The sequence below is a fragment of the Rhinoderma darwinii genome, chromosome 5, assembly GCF_050947455.1.
Source record: "Rhinoderma darwinii isolate aRhiDar2 chromosome 5, aRhiDar2.hap1, whole genome shotgun sequence".
NCBI lineage: Eukaryota > Metazoa > Chordata > Amphibia > Anura > Rhinodermatidae > Rhinoderma > Rhinoderma darwinii.
In genome coordinates, this window is record NC_134691.1 from 58,506,081 (window position 1) to 58,526,505 (window position 20,425).

At 54.7% G+C, this 20,425-nt stretch overlaps 19 non-coding genes and 6 pseudogenes across 19 annotated transcripts; all 25 read right to left on the bottom strand.

Moving 5' to 3' along the window:
* Window positions 1-424: 424 nt before the first annotated feature.
* On the bottom strand, window positions 425-543 carry LOC142655079 (5S ribosomal RNA; annotated as a pseudogene).
* An 881-nt stretch (window positions 544-1,424) lies between these two features.
* LOC142653513 (5S ribosomal RNA) lies at window positions 1,425-1,543 on the bottom strand. Its single transcript, XR_012848442.1, has one exon. It is a non-coding gene; the product is annotated as a 5S ribosomal RNA (ribosomal RNA).
* A 532-nt stretch (window positions 1,544-2,075) lies between these two features.
* Window positions 2,076-2,195, bottom strand: LOC142655068 (5S ribosomal RNA; annotated as a pseudogene).
* Window positions 2,196-3,076: 881 nt separating this feature from the next.
* Window positions 3,077-3,195, bottom strand: LOC142654436 (5S ribosomal RNA). Its single transcript, XR_012849046.1, has one exon. It is a non-coding gene; the product is annotated as a 5S ribosomal RNA (ribosomal RNA).
* A 532-nt stretch (window positions 3,196-3,727) lies between these two features.
* Window positions 3,728-3,847, bottom strand: LOC142655071 (5S ribosomal RNA; annotated as a pseudogene).
* An 881-nt stretch (window positions 3,848-4,728) lies between these two features.
* Window positions 4,729-4,847, bottom strand: LOC142654891 (5S ribosomal RNA). Its single transcript, XR_012849224.1, has one exon. It is a non-coding gene; the product is annotated as a 5S ribosomal RNA (ribosomal RNA).
* Window positions 4,848-5,379: 532 nt separating this feature from the next.
* On the bottom strand, window positions 5,380-5,499 carry LOC142654907 (5S ribosomal RNA). Its single transcript, XR_012849239.1, has one exon. It is a non-coding gene; the product is annotated as a 5S ribosomal RNA (ribosomal RNA).
* Window positions 5,500-6,380: 881 nt separating this feature from the next.
* LOC142654862 (5S ribosomal RNA) lies at window positions 6,381-6,499 on the bottom strand. Its single transcript, XR_012849196.1, has one exon. It is a non-coding gene; the product is annotated as a 5S ribosomal RNA (ribosomal RNA).
* A 532-nt stretch (window positions 6,500-7,031) lies between these two features.
* LOC142654908 (5S ribosomal RNA) lies at window positions 7,032-7,151 on the bottom strand. Its single transcript, XR_012849240.1, has one exon. It is a non-coding gene; the product is annotated as a 5S ribosomal RNA (ribosomal RNA).
* An 875-nt stretch (window positions 7,152-8,026) lies between these two features.
* LOC142654156 (5S ribosomal RNA) lies at window positions 8,027-8,145 on the bottom strand. The gene has a single exon (XR_012848902.1). It is a non-coding gene; the product is annotated as a 5S ribosomal RNA (ribosomal RNA).
* A 545-nt stretch (window positions 8,146-8,690) lies between these two features.
* LOC142654909 (5S ribosomal RNA) lies at window positions 8,691-8,810 on the bottom strand. Its single transcript, XR_012849241.1, has one exon. It is a non-coding gene; the product is annotated as a 5S ribosomal RNA (ribosomal RNA).
* An 881-nt stretch (window positions 8,811-9,691) lies between these two features.
* Window positions 9,692-9,810, bottom strand: LOC142653627 (5S ribosomal RNA). The gene has a single exon (XR_012848553.1). It is a non-coding gene; the product is annotated as a 5S ribosomal RNA (ribosomal RNA).
* A 545-nt stretch (window positions 9,811-10,355) lies between these two features.
* Window positions 10,356-10,475, bottom strand: LOC142655074 (5S ribosomal RNA; annotated as a pseudogene).
* An 881-nt stretch (window positions 10,476-11,356) lies between these two features.
* LOC142653282 (5S ribosomal RNA) lies at window positions 11,357-11,475 on the bottom strand. The gene has a single exon (XR_012848220.1). It is a non-coding gene; the product is annotated as a 5S ribosomal RNA (ribosomal RNA).
* A 533-nt stretch (window positions 11,476-12,008) lies between these two features.
* LOC142654910 (5S ribosomal RNA) lies at window positions 12,009-12,128 on the bottom strand. The gene has a single exon (XR_012849242.1). It is a non-coding gene; the product is annotated as a 5S ribosomal RNA (ribosomal RNA).
* Window positions 12,129-13,003: 875 nt separating this feature from the next.
* LOC142654859 (5S ribosomal RNA) lies at window positions 13,004-13,122 on the bottom strand. The gene has a single exon (XR_012849193.1). It is a non-coding gene; the product is annotated as a 5S ribosomal RNA (ribosomal RNA).
* A 542-nt stretch (window positions 13,123-13,664) lies between these two features.
* Window positions 13,665-13,784, bottom strand: LOC142655070 (5S ribosomal RNA; annotated as a pseudogene).
* An 880-nt stretch (window positions 13,785-14,664) lies between these two features.
* LOC142653745 (5S ribosomal RNA) lies at window positions 14,665-14,783 on the bottom strand. The gene has a single exon (XR_012848651.1). It is a non-coding gene; the product is annotated as a 5S ribosomal RNA (ribosomal RNA).
* A 544-nt stretch (window positions 14,784-15,327) lies between these two features.
* On the bottom strand, window positions 15,328-15,447 carry LOC142654911 (5S ribosomal RNA). Its single transcript, XR_012849243.1, has one exon. It is a non-coding gene; the product is annotated as a 5S ribosomal RNA (ribosomal RNA).
* Window positions 15,448-16,328: 881 nt separating this feature from the next.
* Window positions 16,329-16,447, bottom strand: LOC142653863 (5S ribosomal RNA). The gene has a single exon (XR_012848717.1). It is a non-coding gene; the product is annotated as a 5S ribosomal RNA (ribosomal RNA).
* Window positions 16,448-16,992: 545 nt separating this feature from the next.
* On the bottom strand, window positions 16,993-17,112 carry LOC142654913 (5S ribosomal RNA). The gene has a single exon (XR_012849245.1). It is a non-coding gene; the product is annotated as a 5S ribosomal RNA (ribosomal RNA).
* Window positions 17,113-17,993: 881 nt separating this feature from the next.
* Window positions 17,994-18,112, bottom strand: LOC142655103 (5S ribosomal RNA). The gene has a single exon (XR_012849393.1). It is a non-coding gene; the product is annotated as a 5S ribosomal RNA (ribosomal RNA).
* Window positions 18,113-18,645: 533 nt separating this feature from the next.
* On the bottom strand, window positions 18,646-18,765 carry LOC142655078 (5S ribosomal RNA; annotated as a pseudogene).
* Window positions 18,766-19,640: 875 nt separating this feature from the next.
* LOC142653979 (5S ribosomal RNA) lies at window positions 19,641-19,759 on the bottom strand. The gene has a single exon (XR_012848812.1). It is a non-coding gene; the product is annotated as a 5S ribosomal RNA (ribosomal RNA).
* A 545-nt stretch (window positions 19,760-20,304) lies between these two features.
* On the bottom strand, window positions 20,305-20,424 carry LOC142654914 (5S ribosomal RNA). The gene has a single exon (XR_012849246.1). It is a non-coding gene; the product is annotated as a 5S ribosomal RNA (ribosomal RNA).
* Between the last annotated feature and the right edge of the window lies 1 nt (window position 20,425).

The following is a 20,425-nucleotide window of genomic DNA, read 5'->3' on the forward strand; positions in this document are numbered from 1 at the left end:
GGCCAGCCCCATGGCACCCACATGCCAAAGTCTCCTGCCTGTCATTTTTCAAGGCCAAAGCAGGAAGTCAGCCCCTTTCCTCCTTCCTCACACTCGAGTCACCTAGTGGGCTGCATGCGCTGACCAACTGAAAGGGTCAGTTGCACAAACTTCTCTGCAGAGAGAGAAATTACTTCTGTTGGCCGACCGTCGGCTCAAGCCATCCCCTGGGCATCTGCTGAAAGCCTGGTCTCTTTTAACTCTATCATTTACATGTGTCAGGCTACAGGGGCAGTGAGGCCTTTTAGCTGGGGCACGCAGCTAGATAGTAGGCCGGTGCGGTCGCCTAGTGGTATGGCCGTTGGCAGCCACTGGGCCCAGAGCCGGAGATCCTGGAAGGATGGAAATGACAAAAACAGGAAGAAACAGCCGAGAAAAAAAATACAGTCTACAGCACCCGGTATTCCCAGGAGGTCTCCCATCCAAGTACTGTCCGAGCCCGACCCCGCTTTGCTTCCGAGATCGGACGAGATCGGCGTATTCAGGGTGGTGTGGCCGGTAGACGCAGCTGACCTCTTCTCACCCACCCTCATTTGTTCAAAGCCCAGTCAGCCTGGCCCTGGCCAGCACGTGGCCAAATTGGTGCGTGCACCAAAGACTCGCCAGCAGGTAACGCTCACCTGCGGCACAGTGGCAGACGCCATTAGGAGCTCAGGGTGCGCACACATGAGCCCTCCATCCCTTTGACGAGCGTCGGTTGCCATTGCCAGCCGGGCATGGAAAAACGCAGCACGCCTAGAAACTTTCAGTCCATGGATACCGGCATAGCACCACTCCGGCCCAACAGGGGGCGGCTGTTTCCGAAGGACCAATGCGACGACCGCAAGGGCTGGCAGGGGGAATACAGCCGACAGGTGTTGTTGACTAATGAAACAGCTGCCACAGCAGTGCTGAGCAGCGGGTGTCTTTTAAAAAGCCTCAGTGCAGGCTTTTCGACAGGCTAACAATGGAATGAGGGTGTGAAAGAGAGAGCAAGCTCGGCCAGCAAGGTGGGATGGAGCCAGGTGTACGGGAAACAATTAGGGAAGGAGGTGAGCTGGTGGTGGTGAGTGATTGGAAGCGGCTTTCAGCGCGCTTCCCTTTCCTACGCTGCGTTGTCTGCAAACGTGTGCTGCATTCGTGACGCTGTCAGTCAGCCTGCAGGTTAACACTGAGTGCCCCCAGTCCTGCAAGGGGCGCTGTTACTATTGAAATTCAGCCTCGTATTAAAAGCAGTAATGCTGGTGGTGGCCACCATGCTGATAAGGAGGACAGGGATTTTGCGAGCATTCAAAAGCGCAAAAGAGAAAGCTCAGGAAAAGAAGCAAGTGTGCAGTTGAAAAAGTCAATGGGAAAAAGGCATTGAGGACAGCGACCATTGCTTGTTGCAGCGAGGAAAATCAAAAAGCCTACAGCACCTGGTATTCCCAGGCGGTCTCCCATCCAAGTACTAACCAGGCCTGACCCTGCTTAGCTTCCGAGATCAGACGAGATCGGGCGCATTCAGGGTGGTGTGGCCGTAGGCGGAGACATGCCTCTCATTTACTGCTCTTCTACTTGATCACTGGGCCTATTTCTTCTATCCTTTGGCTTGATTTTTCGCTCGATTAACTGTCAGCAGCGTGGCACACCTGGCCAGCCCCATGGCACCCACATGCCAAAGTCTCCTGCCTGTCATTTTTCAAGGCCAAAGCAGGAAGTCAGCCCCTTTCCTCCTTCCTCACACTCGAGTCACCTAGTGGGCTGCATGCGCTGACCAACTGAAAGGGTCAGTTGCACAAACTTCTCTGCAGAGAGAGAAATTACTTCTGTTGGCCGACCGTCGGCTCAAGCCATCCCCTGGGCATCTGCTGAAAGCCTGGTCTCTTTTAACTCTATCATTTACATGTGTCAGGCTACAGGGGCAGTGAGGCCTTTTAGCTGGGGCACGCAGCTAGATAGTAGGCCGGTGCGGTCGCCTAGTGGTATGGCCGTTGGCAGCCACTGGTCCCAGAGCCGGAGATCCTGGAAGGATGGAAATGACAAAAACAGGAAGAAACAGCCGAGAAAAAAAATACAGTTTACAGCACCCGGTATTCCCAGGAGGTCTCCCATCCAAGTACTGTCCGAGCCCGACCCCGCTTTGCTTCCGAGATCGGACGAGATCGGGCGTATTCAGGGTGGTGTGGCCGGTAGACGCAGCTGACCTCTTCTCCACCACCCTCATTTGTTCAAAGCCCAGTCAGCCTGGCCCTGGCCGGCACGTGGCCAAATTGGTGCGTGCACCAAAGACTCGCCAGCAGGTAACGCTCACCTGCGGCACAGTGGCAGACGCCATTAGGAGCTCAGGGTGCGCACACATGAGCCCTCCATCCCTTTGACGAGCGTCGGTTGCCATTGCCAGCCGGGCATGGAAAAACGCAGCACGCCTAGAAACTTTCAGTCCATGGATACCGGCATAGCACCACTCCGGCCCAACAGGGGGCGGCTGTTTCCGAAGGACCAATGCGACGACCGCAAGGGCTGGCAGGGGGAATACAGCCGACAGGTGTTGTTGACTAATGAAACAGCTGCCACAGCAGTGCTGAGCAGCGGGTGTCTTTTAAAAAGCCTCAGTGCAGGCTTTTCGACAGGCTAACAATGGAATGAGGGTGTGAAAGAGAGAGCAAGCTCGGCCAGCAAGGTGGGATGGAGCCAGGTGTACGGGAAACAATTAGGGAAGGAGGTGAGCTGGTGGTGGTGAGTGATTGGAAGCGGCTTTCAGCGCGCTTCCCTTTCCTACGCTGCGTTGTCTGCAAACGTGTGCTGCATTCGTGACGCTGTCAGTCAGCCTGCAGGTTAACACTGAGTGCCCCCAGTCCTGCAAGGGGCGCTGTTACTATTGAAATTCAGCCTCGTATTAAAAGCAGTAATGCTGGTGGTGGCCACCATGCTGATAAGGAGGACAGGGATTTTGCGAGCATTCAAAAGCGCAAAAGAGAAAGCTCAGGAAAAGAAGCAAGTGTGCAGTTGAAAAAGTCAATGGGAAAAAGGCATTGAGGACAGCGACCATTGCTTGTTGCAGCGAGGAAAAGCAAAAAGCCTACAGCACCTGGTATTCCCAGGCAGTCTCCCATCCAAGTACTAACCAGGCCTGACCCTGCTTAGCTTCCGAGATCAGACGAGATCGGGCGCATTCAGGGTGGTGTGGCCGTAGGCGGAGACACGCCTCTCATTTACTGCTCTTCTACTTGAACACTGGGCCTATTTCTTCTATCCTTTGGCTTGATTTTTCGCTCGATTAACTGTCAGCAGCGTGGCACACCTGGCCAGCCCCATGGCACCCACATGCCAAAATCTCCTGCCTGTCATTTTTCAAGGCCAAAGCAGGAAGTCAGCCCCTTTCCTCCTTCCTCACACTCGAGTCACCTAGTGGGCTGCATGCGCTGACCAACTGAAAGGGTCAGTTGCACAAACTTCTCTGCAGAGAGAGAAATTACTTCTGTTGGCCGACCGTCGGCTCAAGCCATCCCCTGGGCATCTGCTGAAAGCCTGGTCTCTTTTAACTCTATCATTTACATGTGTCAGGCTACAGGGGCAGTGAGGCCTTTTAGCTGGGGCACGCAGCTAGATAGTAGGCCGGTGCGGTCGCCTAGTGGTATGGCCGTTGGCAGCCACTGGGCCCAGAGCCGGAGATCCTGGAAGGATGGAAATGACAAAAACAGGAAGAAACAGCCGAGAAAAAAAATACAGTCTACAGCACCCGGTATTCCCAGGAGGTCTCCCATCCAAGTACTGTCCAAGCCTGACCCCGCTTTGCTTCCGAGATCGGACGAGATCGGGCGTATTCAGGGTGGTGTGGCCGGTAGACGCAGCTGACCTCTTCTCCACCACCCTCATTTGTTCAAAGCCCAGTCAGCCTGGCCCTGGCCGGCACGTGGCCAAATTGGTGCGTGCACCAAAGACTCGCCAGCAGGTAACGCTCACCTGCGGCACAGTGGCAGACGCCATTAGGAGCTCAGGGTGCGCACACATGAGCCCTCCATCCCTTTGACGAGCGTCGGTTGCCATTGCCAGCCGGGCATGGAAAAACGCAGCACGCCTAGAAACTTTCAGTCCATGGATACCGGCATAGCACCACTCCGGCCCAACAGGGGGCGGCTGTTTCCGAAGGACCAATGCGACGACCGCAAGGGCTGGCAGGGGGAATACAGCCGACAGGTGTTGTTGACTAATGAAACAGCTGCCACAGCAGTGCTGAGCAGCGGGTGTCTTTTAAAAAGCCTCAGTGCAGGCTTTTCGACAGGCTAACAATGGAATGAGGGTGTGAAAGAGAGAGCAAGCTCGGCCAGCAAGGTGGGATGGAGCCAGGTGTACGGGAAACAATTAGGGAAGGAGGTGAGCTGGTGGTGGTGAGTGATTGGAAGCGGCTTTCAGCGCGCTTCCCTTTCCTACGCTGCGTTGTCTGCAAACGTGTGCTGAATTCGTGACGCTGTCAGTCAGCCTGCAGGTTAACACTGAGTGCCCCCAGTCCTGCAAGGGGCGCTGTTACTATTGAAATTCAGCCTCGTATTAAAAGCAGTAATGCTGGTGGTGGCCACCATGCTGATAAGGAGGACAGGGATTTTGCGAGCATTCAAAAGCGCAAAAGAGAAAGCTCAGGAAAAGAAGCAAGTGTGCAGTTGAAAAAGTCAATGGGAAAAAGGCATTGAGGACAGCGACCATTGCTTGTTGCAGCGAGGAAAATCAAAAAGCCTACAGCACCTGGTATTCCCAGGCGGTCTCCCATCCAAGTACTAACCAGGCCTGACCCTGCTTAGCTTCCGCGATCAGACGAGATCGGGCACATTCAGGGTGGTGTGGCCGTAGGCGGAGACAGGCCTCTCATTTACTCCTCTTCTACTTGAACACTGGGCCTATTTCTTCTATCCTTTGGCTTGATTTTTCGCTCGATTAACTGTCAGCAGCGTGGCACACCTGGCCAGCCCCATGGCACCCACATGCCAAAGTCTCCTGCCTGTCATTTTTCAAGGCCAAAGCAGGAAGTCAGCCCCTTTCCTCCTTCCTCACACTCGAGTCACCTAGTGGGCTGCATGCGCTGACCAACTGAAAGGGTCAGTTGCACAAACTTCTCTGCAGAGAGAGAAATTACTTCTGTTGGCCGACCGTCGGCTCAAGCCATCCCCAGGGCATCTGCTGAAAGCCTGGTCTCTTTTAACTCTATCATTTACATGTGTCAGGCTACAGGGGCAGTGAGGCCTTTTAGCTGGGGCACGCAGCTAGATAGTAGGCCGGTGCGGTCGCCTAGTGGTATGGCCGTTGGCAGCCACTGGGCCCAGAGCCGGAGATCCTGGAAGGATGGAAATGACAAAAACAGGAAGAAACAGCCGAGAAAAAAAATACAGTCTACAGCACCCGGTATTCCCAGGAGGTCTCCCATCCAAGTACTGTCCGAGCCCGACCCCGCTTTGCTTCCGAGATCGGACGAGATCGGGCGTATTCAGGGTGGTGTGGCCGGTAGACGCAGCTGACTTCTTCTCCGCCACCCTCATTTGTTCAAAGCCCAGTCAGCCTGGCCCTGGCCGGCACGTGGCCAAATTGGTGCGTGCACCAAAGACTCGCCAGCAGGTAACGCTCACCTGCGGCACAGTGGCAGACGCCATTAGGAGCTCAGGGTGCGCACACATGAGCCCTCCATCCCTTTGACGAGCGTCGGTTGCCATTGCCAGCCGGGCATGGAAAAACGCAGCACGCCTAGAAACTTTCAGTCCATGGATACCGGCATAGCACCACTCCGGCCCAACAGGGGGCGGCTGTTTCCGAAGGACCAATGCGACGACCGCAAGGGCTGGCAGGGGGAATACAGCCGACAGGTGTTGTTGACTAATGAAACAGCTGCCACAGCAGTGCTGAGCAGCGGGTGTCTTTTAAAAAGCCTCAGTGCAGGCTTTTCGACAGGCTAACAATGGAATGAGGGTGTGAAAGAGAGAGCAAGCTCGGCCAGCAAGGTGGGATGGAGCCAGGTGTACGGGAAACAATTAGGGAAGGAGGTGAGCTGGTGGTGGTGAGTGATTGGAAGCGGCTTTCAGCGCGCTTCCCTTTCCTACGCTGCGTTGTCTGCAAACGTGTGCTGCATTCGTGACGCTGTCAGTCAGCCTGCAGGTTAACACTGAGTGCCCCCAGTCCTGCAAGGGGCGCTGTTACTATTGAAATTCAGCCTCGTATTAAAAGCAGTAATGCTGATGGTGGCCACCATGCTGATAAGGAGGACAGGGATTTTGCGAGCATTCAAAAGCGCAAAAGAGAAAGCTCAGGAAAAGAAGCAAGTGTGCAGTTGAAAAAGTCAATGGGAAAAAGGCATTGAGGACAGCGACCATTGCTTGTTGCAGCGAGGAAAATCAAAAAGCCTACAGCACCTGGTATTCCCAGGCGGTCTCCCATCCAAGTACTAACCAGGCCTAACCCTGCTTAGCTTCCGAGATCAGACGAGATCGGGCGCATTAAGGGTGGTGTGGCCGTATGCGGAGACATGCTTCTCATTTACTGCTCTTCTACTTGAACACTGGGCCTATTTCTTCTATCCTTTGGCTTGATTTTTCGCTCGATTAACTGTCAGCAGCGTGGCACACCTGGCCAGCCCCATGGCACCCACATGCCAAAGTCTCCTGCCTGTCATTTTTCAAGGCCAAAGCAGGAAGTCAGCCCCTTTCCTCCTTCCTCACACTCGAGTCACCTAGTGGGCTGCATGCGCTGACCAACTGAAAGGGTCAGTTGCACAAACTTCTCTGCAGAGGTAGAAATTACTTCTGTTGGCCGACCGTCGGCTCAAGCCATCCCCTGGGCATCTGCTGAAAGCCTGGTCTCTTTTAACTCTATCATTTACATGTGTCAGGCTACAGGGGCAGTGAGGCCTTTTAGCTGGGGCACGCAGCTAGATAGTAGGCCGGTGCGGTCGCCTAGTGGTATGGCCGTTGGCAGCCACTGGGCCCAGAGCCGGAGATCCTGGAAGGATGGAAATGACAAAAACAGGAAGAAACAGCCGAGAAAAAAAATACAGTCTACAGCACCCGGTATTCCCAGGAGGTCTCCCATCCAAGTACTGTCCGAGCCCGACCCCGCTTTGCTTCCGAGATCGGACGAGATCGGGCGTATTCAGGGTGGTGTGGCCGGTAGACGCAGCTGACCTCTTCTCCACCACCCTCATTTGTTCAAAGCCCAGTCAGCCTGGCCAGCACGTGGCCAAATTGGTGCGTGCACCAAAGACTCGCCAGCAGGTAACGCTCACCTGCGGCACAGTGGCAGACGCCATTAGGAGCTCAGGGTGCGCACACATGAGCCCTCCATCCCTTTGACGAGCGTCGGTTGCCATTGCCAGCCGGGCATGGAAAAACGCAGCACGCCTAGAAACTTTCAGTCCATGGATACCGGCATAGCACCACTCCGGCCCAACAGGGGGCGGCTGTTTCCGAAGGACCAATGCGACGACCGCAAGGGCTGGCAGGGGGAATACAGCCGACAGGTGTTGTTGACTAATGAAACAGCTGCCACAGCAGTGCTGAGCAGCGGGTGTCTTTTAAAAAGCCTCAGTGCAGGCTTTTCGACAGGCTAACAATGGAATGAGGGTGTGAAAGAGAGAGCAAGCTCGGCCAGCAAGGTGGGATGGAGCCAGGTGTACGGGAAACAATTAGGGAAGGAGGTGAGCTGGTGGTGGTGAGTGATTGGAAGCGGCTTTCAGCGCGCTTCCCTTTCCTACGCTGCGTTGTCTGCAAACGTGTGCTGCATTCGTGACGCTGTCAGTCAGCCTGCAGGTTAACACTGAGTGCCCCCAGTCCTGCAAGGGGCGCTGTTACTATTGAAATTCAGCCTCGTATTAAAAGCAGTAATGCTGGTGGTGGCCACCATGCTGATAAGGAGGACAGGGATTTTGCGAGCATTCAAAAGCGCAAAAGAGAAAGCTCAGGAAAAGAAGCAAGTGTGCAGTTGAAAAAGTCAATGGGAAAAAGGCATTGAGGACAGCGACCATTGCTTGTTGCAGCGAGGAAAATCAAAAAGCCTACAGCACCTGGTATTCCCAGGCGGTCTCCCATCCAAGTACTAACCAGGCCTAACCCTGCTTAGCTTCCGAGATCAGACGAGATCGGGCGCATTCAGGATGGTGTGGCCGTAGGCGGAGACAGGCCTCTCATTTACTGCTCTTCTACTTGAACACTGGGCCTATTTCTTCTATCCTTTGGCTTGATTTTTCGCTCGATTAACTGTCAGCAGCGTGGCACACCTAGGCGGCACACCTGGCCAGCCCCATGGCACCCACATGCCAAAGTCTCCTGCCTGTCATTTTTCAAGGCCAAAGCAGGAAGTCAGCCCCTTTCCTCCTTCCTCACACTCGAGTCACCTAGTGGGCTGCATGCGCTGACCAACTGAAAGGGTCAGTTGCACAAACTTCTCTGCAGAGAGAGAAATTACTTCTGTTGGCCGACCGTCGGCTCAAGCCATCCCCTGGGCATCTGCTGAAAGCCTGGTCTCTTTTAACACTATCATTTACATGTGTCAGGCTACAGGGGCAGTGAGGCCTTTTAGCTGGGGCACGCAGCTAGATAGTAGGCCGGTGCGGTCGCCTAGTGGTATGGCCGTTGGCAGCCACTGGGCCCAGAGCCGGAGATCCTGGAAGGATGGAAATGACAAAAACAGGAAGAAACAGCCGAGAAAAAAAATACAGTCTACAGCACCCGGTATTCCCAGGAGGTCTCCCATCCAAGTACTGTCCGAGCCCGACCCCGCTTTGCTTCCGAGATCGGACGAGATCGGGCGTATTCAGGGTGGTGTGGCCGGTAGACGCAGCTGACCTCTTCTCACCCACCCTCATTTGTTCAAAGCCCAGTCAGCCTGGCCCTGGCCAGCACGTGGCCAAATTGGTGCGTGCACCAAAGACTCGCCAGCAGGTAACGCTCACCTGCGGCACAGTGGCAGACGCCATTAGGAGCTCAGGGTGCGCACACATGAGCCCTCCATCCCTTTGACGAGCGTCGGTTGCCATTGCCAGCCGGGCATGGAAAAACGCAGCACGCCTAGAAACTTTCAGTCCATGGATACCGGCATAGCACCACTCCGGCCCAACAGGGGGCGGCTGTTTCCGAAGGACCAATGCGACGACCGCAAGGGCTGGCAGGGGGAATACAGCCGACAGGTGTTGTTGACTAATGAAACAGCTGCCACAGCAGTGCTGAGCAGCGGGTGTCTTTTAAAAAGCCTCAGTGCAGGCTTTTCGACAGGCTAACAATGGAATGAGGGTGTGAAAGAGAGAGCAAGCTCGGCCAGCAAGGTGGGATGGAGCCAGGTGTACGGGAAACAATTAGGGAAGGAGGTGAGCTGGTGGTGGTGAGTGATTGGAAGCGGCTTTCAGCGCGCTTCCCTTTCCTACGCTGCGTTGTCTGCAAACGTGTGCTGCATTCGTGACGCTGTCAGTCAGCCTGCAGGTTAACACTGAGTGCCCCCAGTCCTGCAAGGGGCGCTGTTACTATTGAAATTCAGCCTCGTATTAAAAGCAGTAATGCTGGTGGTGGCCACCATGCTGATAAGGAGGACAGGGATTTTGCGAGCATTCAAAAGCGCAAAAGAGAAAGCTCAGGAAAAGAAGCAAGTGTGCAGTTGAAAAAGTCAATGGGAAAAAGGCATTGAGGACAGCGACCATTGCTTGTTGCAGCGAGGAAAAGCAAAAAGCCTACAGCACCTGGTATTCCCAGGCGGTCTCCCATCCAAGTACTAACCAGGCCTGACCCTGCTTAGCTTCCGAGATCAGACGAGATCGGGCGCATTCAGGGTGGTGTGGCCGTAGGCGGAGACACGCCTCTCATTTACTGCTCTTCTACTTGAACACTGGGCCTATTTCTTCTATCCTTTGGCTTGATTTTTCGCTCGATTAACTGTCAGCAGCGTGGCACACCTAGGCGGCACACCTGGCCAGCCCCATGGCACCCACATGCCAAAGTCTCCTGCCTGTCATTTTTCAAGGCCAAAGCAGGAAGTCAGCCCCTTTCCTCCTTCCTCACACTCGAGTCACCTAGTGGGCTGCATGCGCTGACCAACTGAAAGGGTCAGTTGCACAAACTTCTCTGCAGAGAGAGAAATTACTTCTGTTGGCCGACCGTCGGCTCAAGCCATCCCCTGGGCATCTGCTGAAAGCCTGGTCTCTTTTAACTCTATCATTTACATGTGTCAGGCTACAGGGGCAGTGAGGCCTTTTAGCTGGGGCACGCAGCTAGATAGTAGGCCGGTGCGGTCGCCTAGTGGTATGGCCGTTGGCAGCCACTGGGCCCAGAGCCGGAGATCCTGGAAGGATGGAAATGACAAAAACAGGAAGAAACAGCCGAGAAAAAAAATACAGTCTACAGCACCCGGTATTCCCAGGAGGTCTCCCATCCAAGTACTGTCCGAGCCCGACCCCGCTTTGCTTCCGAGATCGGACAAGATCGGGCGTATTCAGGGTGGTGTGGCCGGTAGACGCAGCTGACTTCTTCTCCGCCACCCTCATTTGTTCAAAGCCCAGTCAGCCTGGCCCTGGCCGGCACGTGGCCAAATTGGTGCGTGCACCAAAGACTCGCCAGCAGGTAACGCTCACCTGCGGCACAGTGGCAGACGCCATTAGGAGCTCAGGGTGCGCACACATGAGCCCTCCATCCCTTTGACGAGCGTCGGTTGCCATTGCCAGCCGGGCATGGAAAAACGCAGCACGCCTAGAAACTTTCAGTCCATGGATACCGGCATAGCACCACTCCGGCCCAACAGGGGGCGGCTGTTTCCGAAGGACCAATGCGACGACCGCAAGGGCTGGCAGGGGGAATACAGCCGACAGGTGTTGTTGACTAATGAAACAGCTGCCACAGCAGTGCTGAGCAGCGGGTGTCTTTTAAAAAGCCTCAGTGCAGGCTTTTCGACAGGCTAACAATGGAATGAGGGTGTGAAAGAGAGAGCAAGCTCGGCCAGCAAGGTGGGATGGAGCCAGGTGTACGGGAAACAATTAGGGAAGGAGGTGAGCTGGTGGTGGTGAGTGATTGGAAGCGGCTTTCAGCGCGCTTCCCTTTCCTACGCTGCGTTGTCTGCAAACGTGTGCTGCATTCGTGACGCTGTCAGTCAGCCTGCAGGTTAACACTGAGTGCCCCCAGTCCTGCAAGGGGCGCTGTTACTATTGAAATTCAGCCTCGTATTAAAAGCAGTAATGCTGATGGTGGCCACCATGCTGATAAGGAGGACAGGGATTTTGCGAGCATTCAAAAGCGCAAAAGAGAAAGCTCAGGAAAAGAAGCAAGTGTGCAGTTGAAAAAGTCAATGGGAAAAAGGCATTGAGGACAGCGACCATTGCTTGTTGCAGCGAGGAAAATCAAAAAGCCTACAGCACCTGGTATTCTCAGGCGGTCTCCCATCCAAGTACTAACCAGGCCTAACCCTGCTTAGCTTCCGAGATCAGACGAGATCGGGCGCATTCAGGGTGGTGTGGCCGTAGGCGGAGACATGCTTCTCATTTACTGCTCTTCTACTTGAACACTGGGCCTATTTCTTCTATCCTTTGGCTTGATTTTTCGCTCGATTAACTGTCAGCAGCGTGGCACACCTGGCCAGCCCCATGGCACACACATGCCAAAGTCTCCTGCCTGTCATTTTTCAAGGCCAAAGCAGGAAGTCAGCCCCTTTCCTCCTTCCTCACACTTGAGTCACCTAGTGGGCTGCATGCGCTGACCAACTGAAAGGGTCAGTTGCACAAACTTCTCTGCAGAGAGAGAAATTACTTCTGTTGGCCGACCGTCGGCTCAAGCCATCCCCTGGGCATCTGCTGAAAGCCTGGTCTCTTTTAACTCTATCATTTACATGTGTCAGGCTACAGGGGCAGTGAGGCCTTTTAGCTGGGGCACGCAGCTAGATAGTAGGCCGGTGCGGTCGCCTAGTGGTATGGCCGTTGGCAGCCACTGGGCCCAGAGCCGGAGATCCTGGAAGGATGGAAATGACAAAAACAGGAAGAAACAGCCGAGAAAAAAAAATACAGTCTACAGCACCCGGTATTCCCAGGAGGTCTCCCATCCAAGTACTGTCCGAGCCCGACCCCGCTTTGCTTCCGAGATCGGACGAGATCGGGCGTATTCAGGGTGGTGTGGCCGGTAGACGCAGCTGACCTCTTCTCCACCACCCTCATTTGTTCAAAGCCCAGTCAGCCTGGCCAGCACGTGGCCAAATTGGTGCGTGCACCAAAGACTCGCCAGCAGGTAACGCTCACCTGCGGCACAGTGGCAGACGCCATTAGGAGCTCAGGGTGCGCACACATGAGCCCTCCATCCCTTTGACGAGCGTCGGTTGCCATTGCCAGCCGGGCATGGAAAAACGCAGCACGCCTAGAAACTTTCAGTCCATGGATACCGGCATAGCACCACTCCGGCCCAACAGGGGGCGGCTGTTTCCGAAGGACCAATGCGACGACCGCAAGGGCTGGCAGGGGGAATACAGCCGACAGGTGTTGTTGACTAATGAAACAGCTGCCACAGCAGTGCTGAGCAGCGGGTGTCTTTTAAAAAGCCTCAGTGCAGGCTTTTCGACAGGCTAACAATGGAATGAGGGTGTGAAAGAGAGAGCAAGCTCGGCCAGCAAGGTGGGATGGAGCCAGGTGTACGGGAAACAATTAGGGAAGGAGGTGAGCTGGTGGTGGTGAGTGATTGGAAGCGGCTTTCAGCGCGCTTCCCTTTCCTACGCTGCGTTGTCTGCAAACGTGTGCTGCATTCGTGACGCTGTCAGTCAGCCTGCAGGTTAACACTGAGTGCCCCCAGTCCTGCAAGGGGCGCTGTTACTATTGAAATTCAGCCTCGTATTAAAAGCAGTAATGCTGATGGTGGCCACCATGCTGATAAGGAGGACAGGGATTTTGCGAGCATTCAAAAGCGCAAAAGAGAAAGCTCAGGAAAAGAAGCAAGTGTGCAGTTGAAAAAGTCAATGGGAAAAAGGCATTGAGGACAGCGACCATTGCTTGTTGCAGCGAGGAAAATCAAAAAGCCTACAGCACCTGGTATTCCCAGGCGGTCTCCCATCCAAGTACAAACCAGGCCTAACCCTGCTTAGCTTCCGAGATCAGACGAGATCGGGCGCATTCAGGGTGGTGTGGCCGTAGGTGGAGACACGCCTCTCATTTACTGCTCTTCTACTGGAACACTGGGCCTATTTCTTCTATCCTTTGGCTTGATTTTTCGCTCGATTAACTGTCAGCAGCGTGGCACACCTAGGCGGCACACCTGGCCAGCCCATGGCACCCACATGCCAAAGTCTCCTGCCTGTCATTTTTCAAGGCCAAAGCAGGAAGTCAGCCCCTTTCCTCCTTCCTCACACTCGAGTCACCTAGTGGGCTGCATGCGCTGACCAACTGAAAGGGTCAGTTGCACAAACTTCTCTGCAGAGAGAGAAATTACTTCTGTTGGCCGACCGTCGGCTCAAGCCATCCCCTGGGCATCTGCTGAAAGCCTGGTCTCTTTTAACTCTATCATTTACATGTGTCAGGCTACAGGGGCAGTGAGGCCTTTTAGCTGGGGCACGCAGCTAGATAGTAGGCGGTGCGGTCGCCTAGTGGTATGGCCGTTGGCAGCCACTGGGCCCAGAGCCGGAGATCCTGGAAGGATGGAAATGACAAAAACAGGAAGAAACAGCCGAGAAAAAAATACAGTCTACAGCACCCGGTATTCCCAGGAGGTCTCCCATCCAGGTACTGTCCGAGCCCGACCCCGCTTTGCTTCCGAGATCGGACGAGTTCGGGCGTATTCAGGGTGGTGTGGCCGGTAGACGCAGCTGACTTCTTCTCCGCCACCCTCATTTGTTCAAAGCCCAGTCAGCCTGGCCCTGGCCGGCACGTGGCCAAATTGGTGCGTGCACCAAAGACTCGCCAGCAGGTAACGCTCACCTGCGGCACAGTGGCAGACGCCATTAGGAGCTCAGGGTGCGCACACATGAGCCCTCCATCCCTTTGACGAGCGTCGGTTGCCATTGCCAGCCGGGCATGGAAAAACGCAGCACGCCTAGAACTTTCAGTCCATGGATACCGGCATAGCACCACTCCGGCCCAACAGGGGGCGGCTGTTTCCGAAGGACCAATGCGACGACCGCAAGGGCTGGCAGGGGGAATACAGCCGACAGGTGTTGTTGACTAATGAAACAGCTGCCACAGCAGTGCTGAGCAGCGGGTGTCTTTTAAAAAGCCTCAGTGCAGGCTTTTCGACAGGCTAACAATGGAATGAGGGTGTGAAAGAGAGAGCAAGCTCGGCCAGCAAGGTGGGATGGAGCCAGGTGTACGGGAAACAATTAGGGAAGGAGGTGAGCTGGTGGTGGTGAGTGATTGGAAGCGGCTTTCAGCGCGCTTCCCTTTCCTACGCTGCGTTGTCTGCAAACGTGTGCTGCATTCGTGACGCTGTCAGTCAGCCTGCAGGTTAACACTGAGTGCCCCCAGTCCTGCAAGGGGCGCTGTTACTATTGAAATTCAGCCTCGTATTAAAAGCAGTAATGCTGGTGGTGGCCACCATGCTGATAAGGAGGACAGGGATTTTGCGAGCATTCAAAAGCGCAAAAGAGAAAGCTCAGGAAAAGAAGCAAGTGTGCAGTTGAAAAAGTCAATGGGAAAAAGGCATTGAGGACAGCGACCATTGCTTGTTGCAGCGAGGAAAATCAAAAAGCCTACAGCACCTGGTATTCCCAGGCGGTCTCCCATCCAAGTACTAACCAGGCCTGACCCTGCTTAGCTTCCGAGATCAGACGAGATCGGGCGCATTCAGGGTGGTGTGGCCGTAGGCGGAGACACGCCTCTCATTTACTGCTCTTCTACTTGAACACTGGGCCTATTTCTTCTATCCTTTGGCTTGATTTTTCGCTCGATTAACTGTCAGCAGCGTGGCACACCTAGGCGGCACACCTGGCCAGCCCCATGGCACCCACATGCCAAAGTCTCCTGCCTGTCATTTTTCAAGGCCAAAGCAGGAAGTCAGCCCCTTTCCTCCTTCCTCACACTCGAGTCACCTAGTGGGCTGCATGCGCTGACCAACTGAAAGGGTCAGTTGCACAAACTTCTCTGCAGAGAGAGAAATTACTTCTGTTGGCCGACCGTCGGCTCAAGCCATCCCCTGGGCATCTGCTGAAAGCCTGGTCTCTTTTAACTCTATCATTTACATGTGTCAGGCTACAGGGGCAGTGAGGCCTTTTAGCTGGGCACGCAGCTAGATAGTAGGCCGGTGCGGTCGCCTAGTGGTATGGCCGTTGGCAGCCACTGGGCCCAGAGCCGGAGATCCTGGAAGGATGGAAATGACAAAAACAGGAAGAAACAGCCGAGAAAAAAAATACAGTCTACAGCACCCGGTATTCCCAGGAGGTCTCCCATCCAAGTACTGTCCGAGCCCGACCCCGCTTTGCTTCCGAGATCGGACGAGATCGGGCGTATTCAGGGTGGTGTGGCCGGTAGACGCAGCTGACCTCTTCTCCACCACCCTCATTTGTTCAAAGCCCAGTCAGCCTGGCCCTGGCCGGCACGTGGCCAAATTGGTGCGTGCACCAAAGACTCGCCAGCAGGTAACGCTCACCTGCGGCACAGTGGCAGACGCCATTAGGAGCTCAGGGTGCGCACACATGAGCCCTCCATCCCTTTGACGAGCGTCGGTTGCCATTGCCAGCCGGGCATGGAAAAACGCAGCACGCCTAGAAACTTTCAGTCCATGGATACCGGCATAGCACCACTCCGGCCCAACAGGGGGCGGCTGTTTCCGAAGGACCAATGCGACGACCGCAAGGGCTGGCAGGGGGAATACAGCCGACAGGTGTTGTTGACTAATGAAACAGCTGCCACAGCAGTGCTGAGCAGCGGGTGTCTTTTAAAAAGCCTCAGTGCAGGCTTTTCGACAGGCTAACAATGGAATGAGGGTGTGAAAGAGAGAGCAAGCTCGGCCAGCAAGGTGGGATGGAGCCAGGTGTACGGGAAACAATTAGGGAAGGAGGTGAGCTGGTGGTGGTGAGTGATTGGAAGCGGCTTTCAGCGCGCTTCCCTTTCCTACGCTGCGTTGTCTGCAAACGTGTGCTGCATTCGTGACGCTGTCAGTCAGCCTGCAGGTTAACACTGAGTGCCCCCAGTCCTGCAAGGGGCGCTGTTACTATTGAAATTCAGCCTCGTATTAAAAGCAGTAATGCTGGTGGTGGCCACCATGCTGATAAGGAGGACAGGGATTTTGCGAGCATTCAAAAGCGCAAAAGAGAAAGCTCAGGAAAAGAAGCAAGTGTGCAGTTGAAAAAGTCAATGGGAAAAAGGCATTGAGGACAGCGACCATTGCTTGTTGCAGCGAGGAAAAGCAAAAAGCCTACAGCACCTGGTATTCCCAGGCGGTCTCCCATCCAAGTACTAACCAGGCCTGACCCTGCTTAGCTTCCGAGATCAGACGAGATCGGGCGCATTCAGGGTGGTGTGGCCGTAGGCGGAGACACGCCTCTCATTTACTGCTCTTCTACTTGAACACTGGGCCTATTTCTTCTATCCTTTGGCTTGATTTTTCGCTCGATTAACTGTCAGCAGCGTGGCACACCTAGGCGGCACACCTGGCCAGCCCCATGGCACCCACATGCCAAAGTCTCCTGCCTGTCATTTTTCAAGGCCAAAGCAGGAAGTCAGCCCCTTTCCTCCTTCCTCACACTCGAGTCACCTAGTGGGCTGCATGCGCTGACCAACTGAAAGGGTCAGTTGCACAAACTTCTCTGCAGAGAGAGAAATTACTTCTGTTGGCCGACCGTCGGCTCAAGCCATCCCCTGGGCATCTGCTGAAAGCCTGGTCTCTTTTAACTCTATCATTTACATGTGTCAGGCTACAGGGGCAGTGAGGCCTTTTAGCTGGGGCACGCAGCTAGATAGTAGGCCGGTGCGGTCGCCTAGTGGTATGGCCGTTGGCAGCCACTGGGCCCAGAGCCGGAGATCCTGGAAGGATGGAAATGACAAAAACAGGAAGAAACAGCCGAGAAAAAAAATACAGTCTACAGCACCCGGTATTCCCAGGAGGTCTCCCATCCAAGTACTGTCCGAGCCCGACCCCGCTTTGCTTCCGAGATCGGACGAGATCGGGCGTATTCAGGGTGGTGTGGCCGGTAGACGCAGCTGACTTCTTCTCCGCCACCCTCATTTGTTCAAAGCCCAGTCAGCCTGGCCCTGGCCGGCACGTGGCCAAATTGGTGCGTGCACCAAAGACTCGCCAGCAGGTAACGCTCACCTGCGGCACAGTGGCAGACGCCATTAGGAGCTCAGGGTGCGCACACATGAGCCCTCCATCCCTTTGACGAGCGTCGGTTGCCATTGCCAGCCGGGCATGGAAAAACGCAGCACGCCTAGAAACTTTCAGTCCATGGATACCGGCATAGCACCACTCCGGCCCAACAGGGGGCGGCTGTTTCCGAAGGACCAATGCGACGACCGCAAGGGCTGGCAGGGGGAATACAGCCGACAGGTGTTGTTGACTAATGAAACAGCTGCCACAGCAGTGCTGAGCAGCGGGTGTCTTTTAAAAAGCCTCAGTGCAGGCTTTTCGACAGGCTAACAATGGAATGAGGGTGTGAAAGAGAGAGCAAGCTCGGCCAGCAAGGTGGGATGGAGCCAGGTGTACGGGAAACAATTAGGGAAGGAGGTGAGCTGGTGGTGGTGAGTGATTGGAAGCGGCTTTCAGCGCGCTTCCCTTTCCTACGCTGCGTTGTCTGCAAACGTGTGCTGCATTCGTGACGCTGTCAGTCAGCCTGCAGGTTAACACTGAGTGCCCCCAGTCCTGCAAGGGGCGCTGTTACTATTGAAATTCAGCCTCGTATTAAAAGCAGTAATGCTGATGGTGGCCACCATGCTGATAAGGAGGACAGGGATTTTGCGAGCATTCAAAAGCGCAAAAGAGAAAGCTCAGGAAAAGAAGCAAGTGTGCAGTTGAAAAAGTCAATGGGAAAAAGGCATTGAGGACAGCGACCATTGCTTGTTGCAGCGAGGAAAATCAAAAAGCCTACAGCACCTGGTATTCCCAGGCGGTCTCCCATCCAAGTACTAACCAGGCCTAACCCTGCTTAGCTTCCGAGATCAGACGAGATCGGGCGCATTCAGGGTGGTGTGGCCGTAGGCGGAGACATGCTTCTCATTTACTGCTCTTCTACTTGAACACTGGGCCTATTTCTTCTATCCTTTGGCTTGATTTTTCGCTCGATTAACTGTCAGCAGCGTGGCACACCTGGCCAGCCCCATGGCACACACATGCCAAAGTCTCCTGCCTGTCATTTTTCAAGGCCAAAGCAGGAAGTCAGCCCCTTTCCTCCTTCCTCACACTCGAGTCACCTAGTGGGCTGCATGCGCTGACCAACTGAAAGGGTCAGTTGCACAAACTTCTCTGCAGAGAGAGAAATTACTTCTGTTGGCCGACCGTCGGCTCAAGCCATCCCCTGGGCATCTGCTGAAAGCCTGGTCTCTTTTAACTCTATCATTTACATGTGTCAGGCTACAGGGGCAGTGAGGCCTTTTAGCTGGGGCACGCAGCTAGATAGTAGGCCGGTGCGGTCGCCTAGTGGTATGGCCGTTGGCAGCCACTGGGCCCAGAGCCGGAGATCCTGGAAGGATGGAAATGACAAAAACAGGAAGAAACAGCTGAGAAAAAAAAATACAGTCTACAGCACCCTGTATTCCCAGGAGGTCTCCCATCCAAGTACTGTCCGAGCCCGACCCCGCTTTGCTTCCGAGATCGGACGAGATCGGGCGTATTCAGGGTGGTGTGGCCGGTAGACGCAGCTGACCTCTTCTCCACCACCCTCATTTGTTCAAAGCCCAGTCAGCCTGGCCAGCACGTGGCCAAATTGGTGCGTGCACCAAAGACTCGCCAGCAGGTAACGCTCACCTGCGGCACAGTGGCAGACGCCATTAGGAGCTCAGGGTGCGCACACATGAGCCCTCCATCCCTTTGACGAGCGTCGGTTGCAATTGCCAGCCGGGCATGGAAAAACGCAGCACGCCTAGAAACTTTCAGTCCATGGATACCGGCATAGCACCACTCCGGCCCAACAGGGGGCGGCTGTTTCCGAAGGACCAATGCGACGACCGCAAGGGCTGGCAGGGGGAATACAGCCGACAGGTGTTGTTGACTAATGAAACAGCTGCCACAGCAGTGCTGAGCAGCGGGTGTCTTTTAAAAAGCCTCAGTGCAGGCTTTTCGACAGGCTAACAATGGAATGAGGGTGTGAAAGAGAGAGCAAGCTCGGCCAGCAAGGTGGGATGGAGCCAGGTGTACGGGAAACAATTAGGGAAGGAGGTGAGCTGGTGGTGGTGAGTGATTGGAAGCGGCTTTCAGCGCGCTTCCCTTTCCTACGCTGCGTTGTCTGCAAACGTGTGCTGCATTCGTGACGCTGTCAGTCAGCCTGCAGGTTAACACTGAGTGCCCCCAGTCCTGCAAGGGGCGCTGTTACTATTGAAATTCAGCCTCGTATTAAAAGCAGTAATGCTGGTGGTGGCCACCATGCTGATAAGGAGGACAGGGATTTTGCGAGCATTCAAAAGCGCAAAAGAGAAAGCTCAGGAAAAGAAGCAAGTGTGCAGTTGAAAAAGTCAATGGGAAAAAGGCATTGAGGACAGCGACCATTGCTTGTTGCAGCGAGGAAAAGCAAAAAGCCTACAGCACCTGGTATTCCCAGGCGGTCTCCCATCCAAGTACTAACCAGGCCTGACCCTGCTTAGCTTCCGAGATCAGACGAGATCGGGCGCATTCAGGGTGGTGTGGCCGTAGGCGGAGACACGCCTCTCATTTACTGCTCTTCTACTTGAACACTGGGCCTATTTCTTCTATCCTTTGGCTTGATTTTTCGCTCGATTAACTGTCAGCAGCGTGGCACACCTAGGCGGCACACCTGGCCAGCCCCATGGCACCCACATGCCAAAGTCTCCTGCCTGTCATTTTTCAAGGCCAAAGCAGGAAGTCAGCCCCTTTCCTCCTTCCTCACACTCGAGTCACCTAGTGGGCTGCATGCGCTGACCAACTGAAAGGGTCAGTTGCACAAACTTCTCTGCAGAGAGAGAAATTACTTCTGTTGGCCGACCGTCGGCTCAAGCCATCCCCTGGGCATCTGCTGAAAGCCTGGTCTCTTTTAACTCTATCATTTACATGTGTCAGGCTACAGGGGCAGTGAGGCCTTTTAGCTGGGGCACGCAGCTAGATAGTAGGCCGGTGCGGTCGCCTAGTGGTATGGCCGTTGGCAGCCACTGGGCCCAGAGCCGGAGATCCTGGAAGGATGGAAATGACAAAAACAGGAAGAAACAGCCGAGAAAAAAAATACAGTCTACAGCACCCGGTATTCCCAGGAGGTCTCCCATCCAAGTACTGTCCGAGCCCGACCCCGCTTTGCTTCCGAGATCGGACGAGATCGGGCGTATTCAGGGTGGTGTGGCCGGTAGACG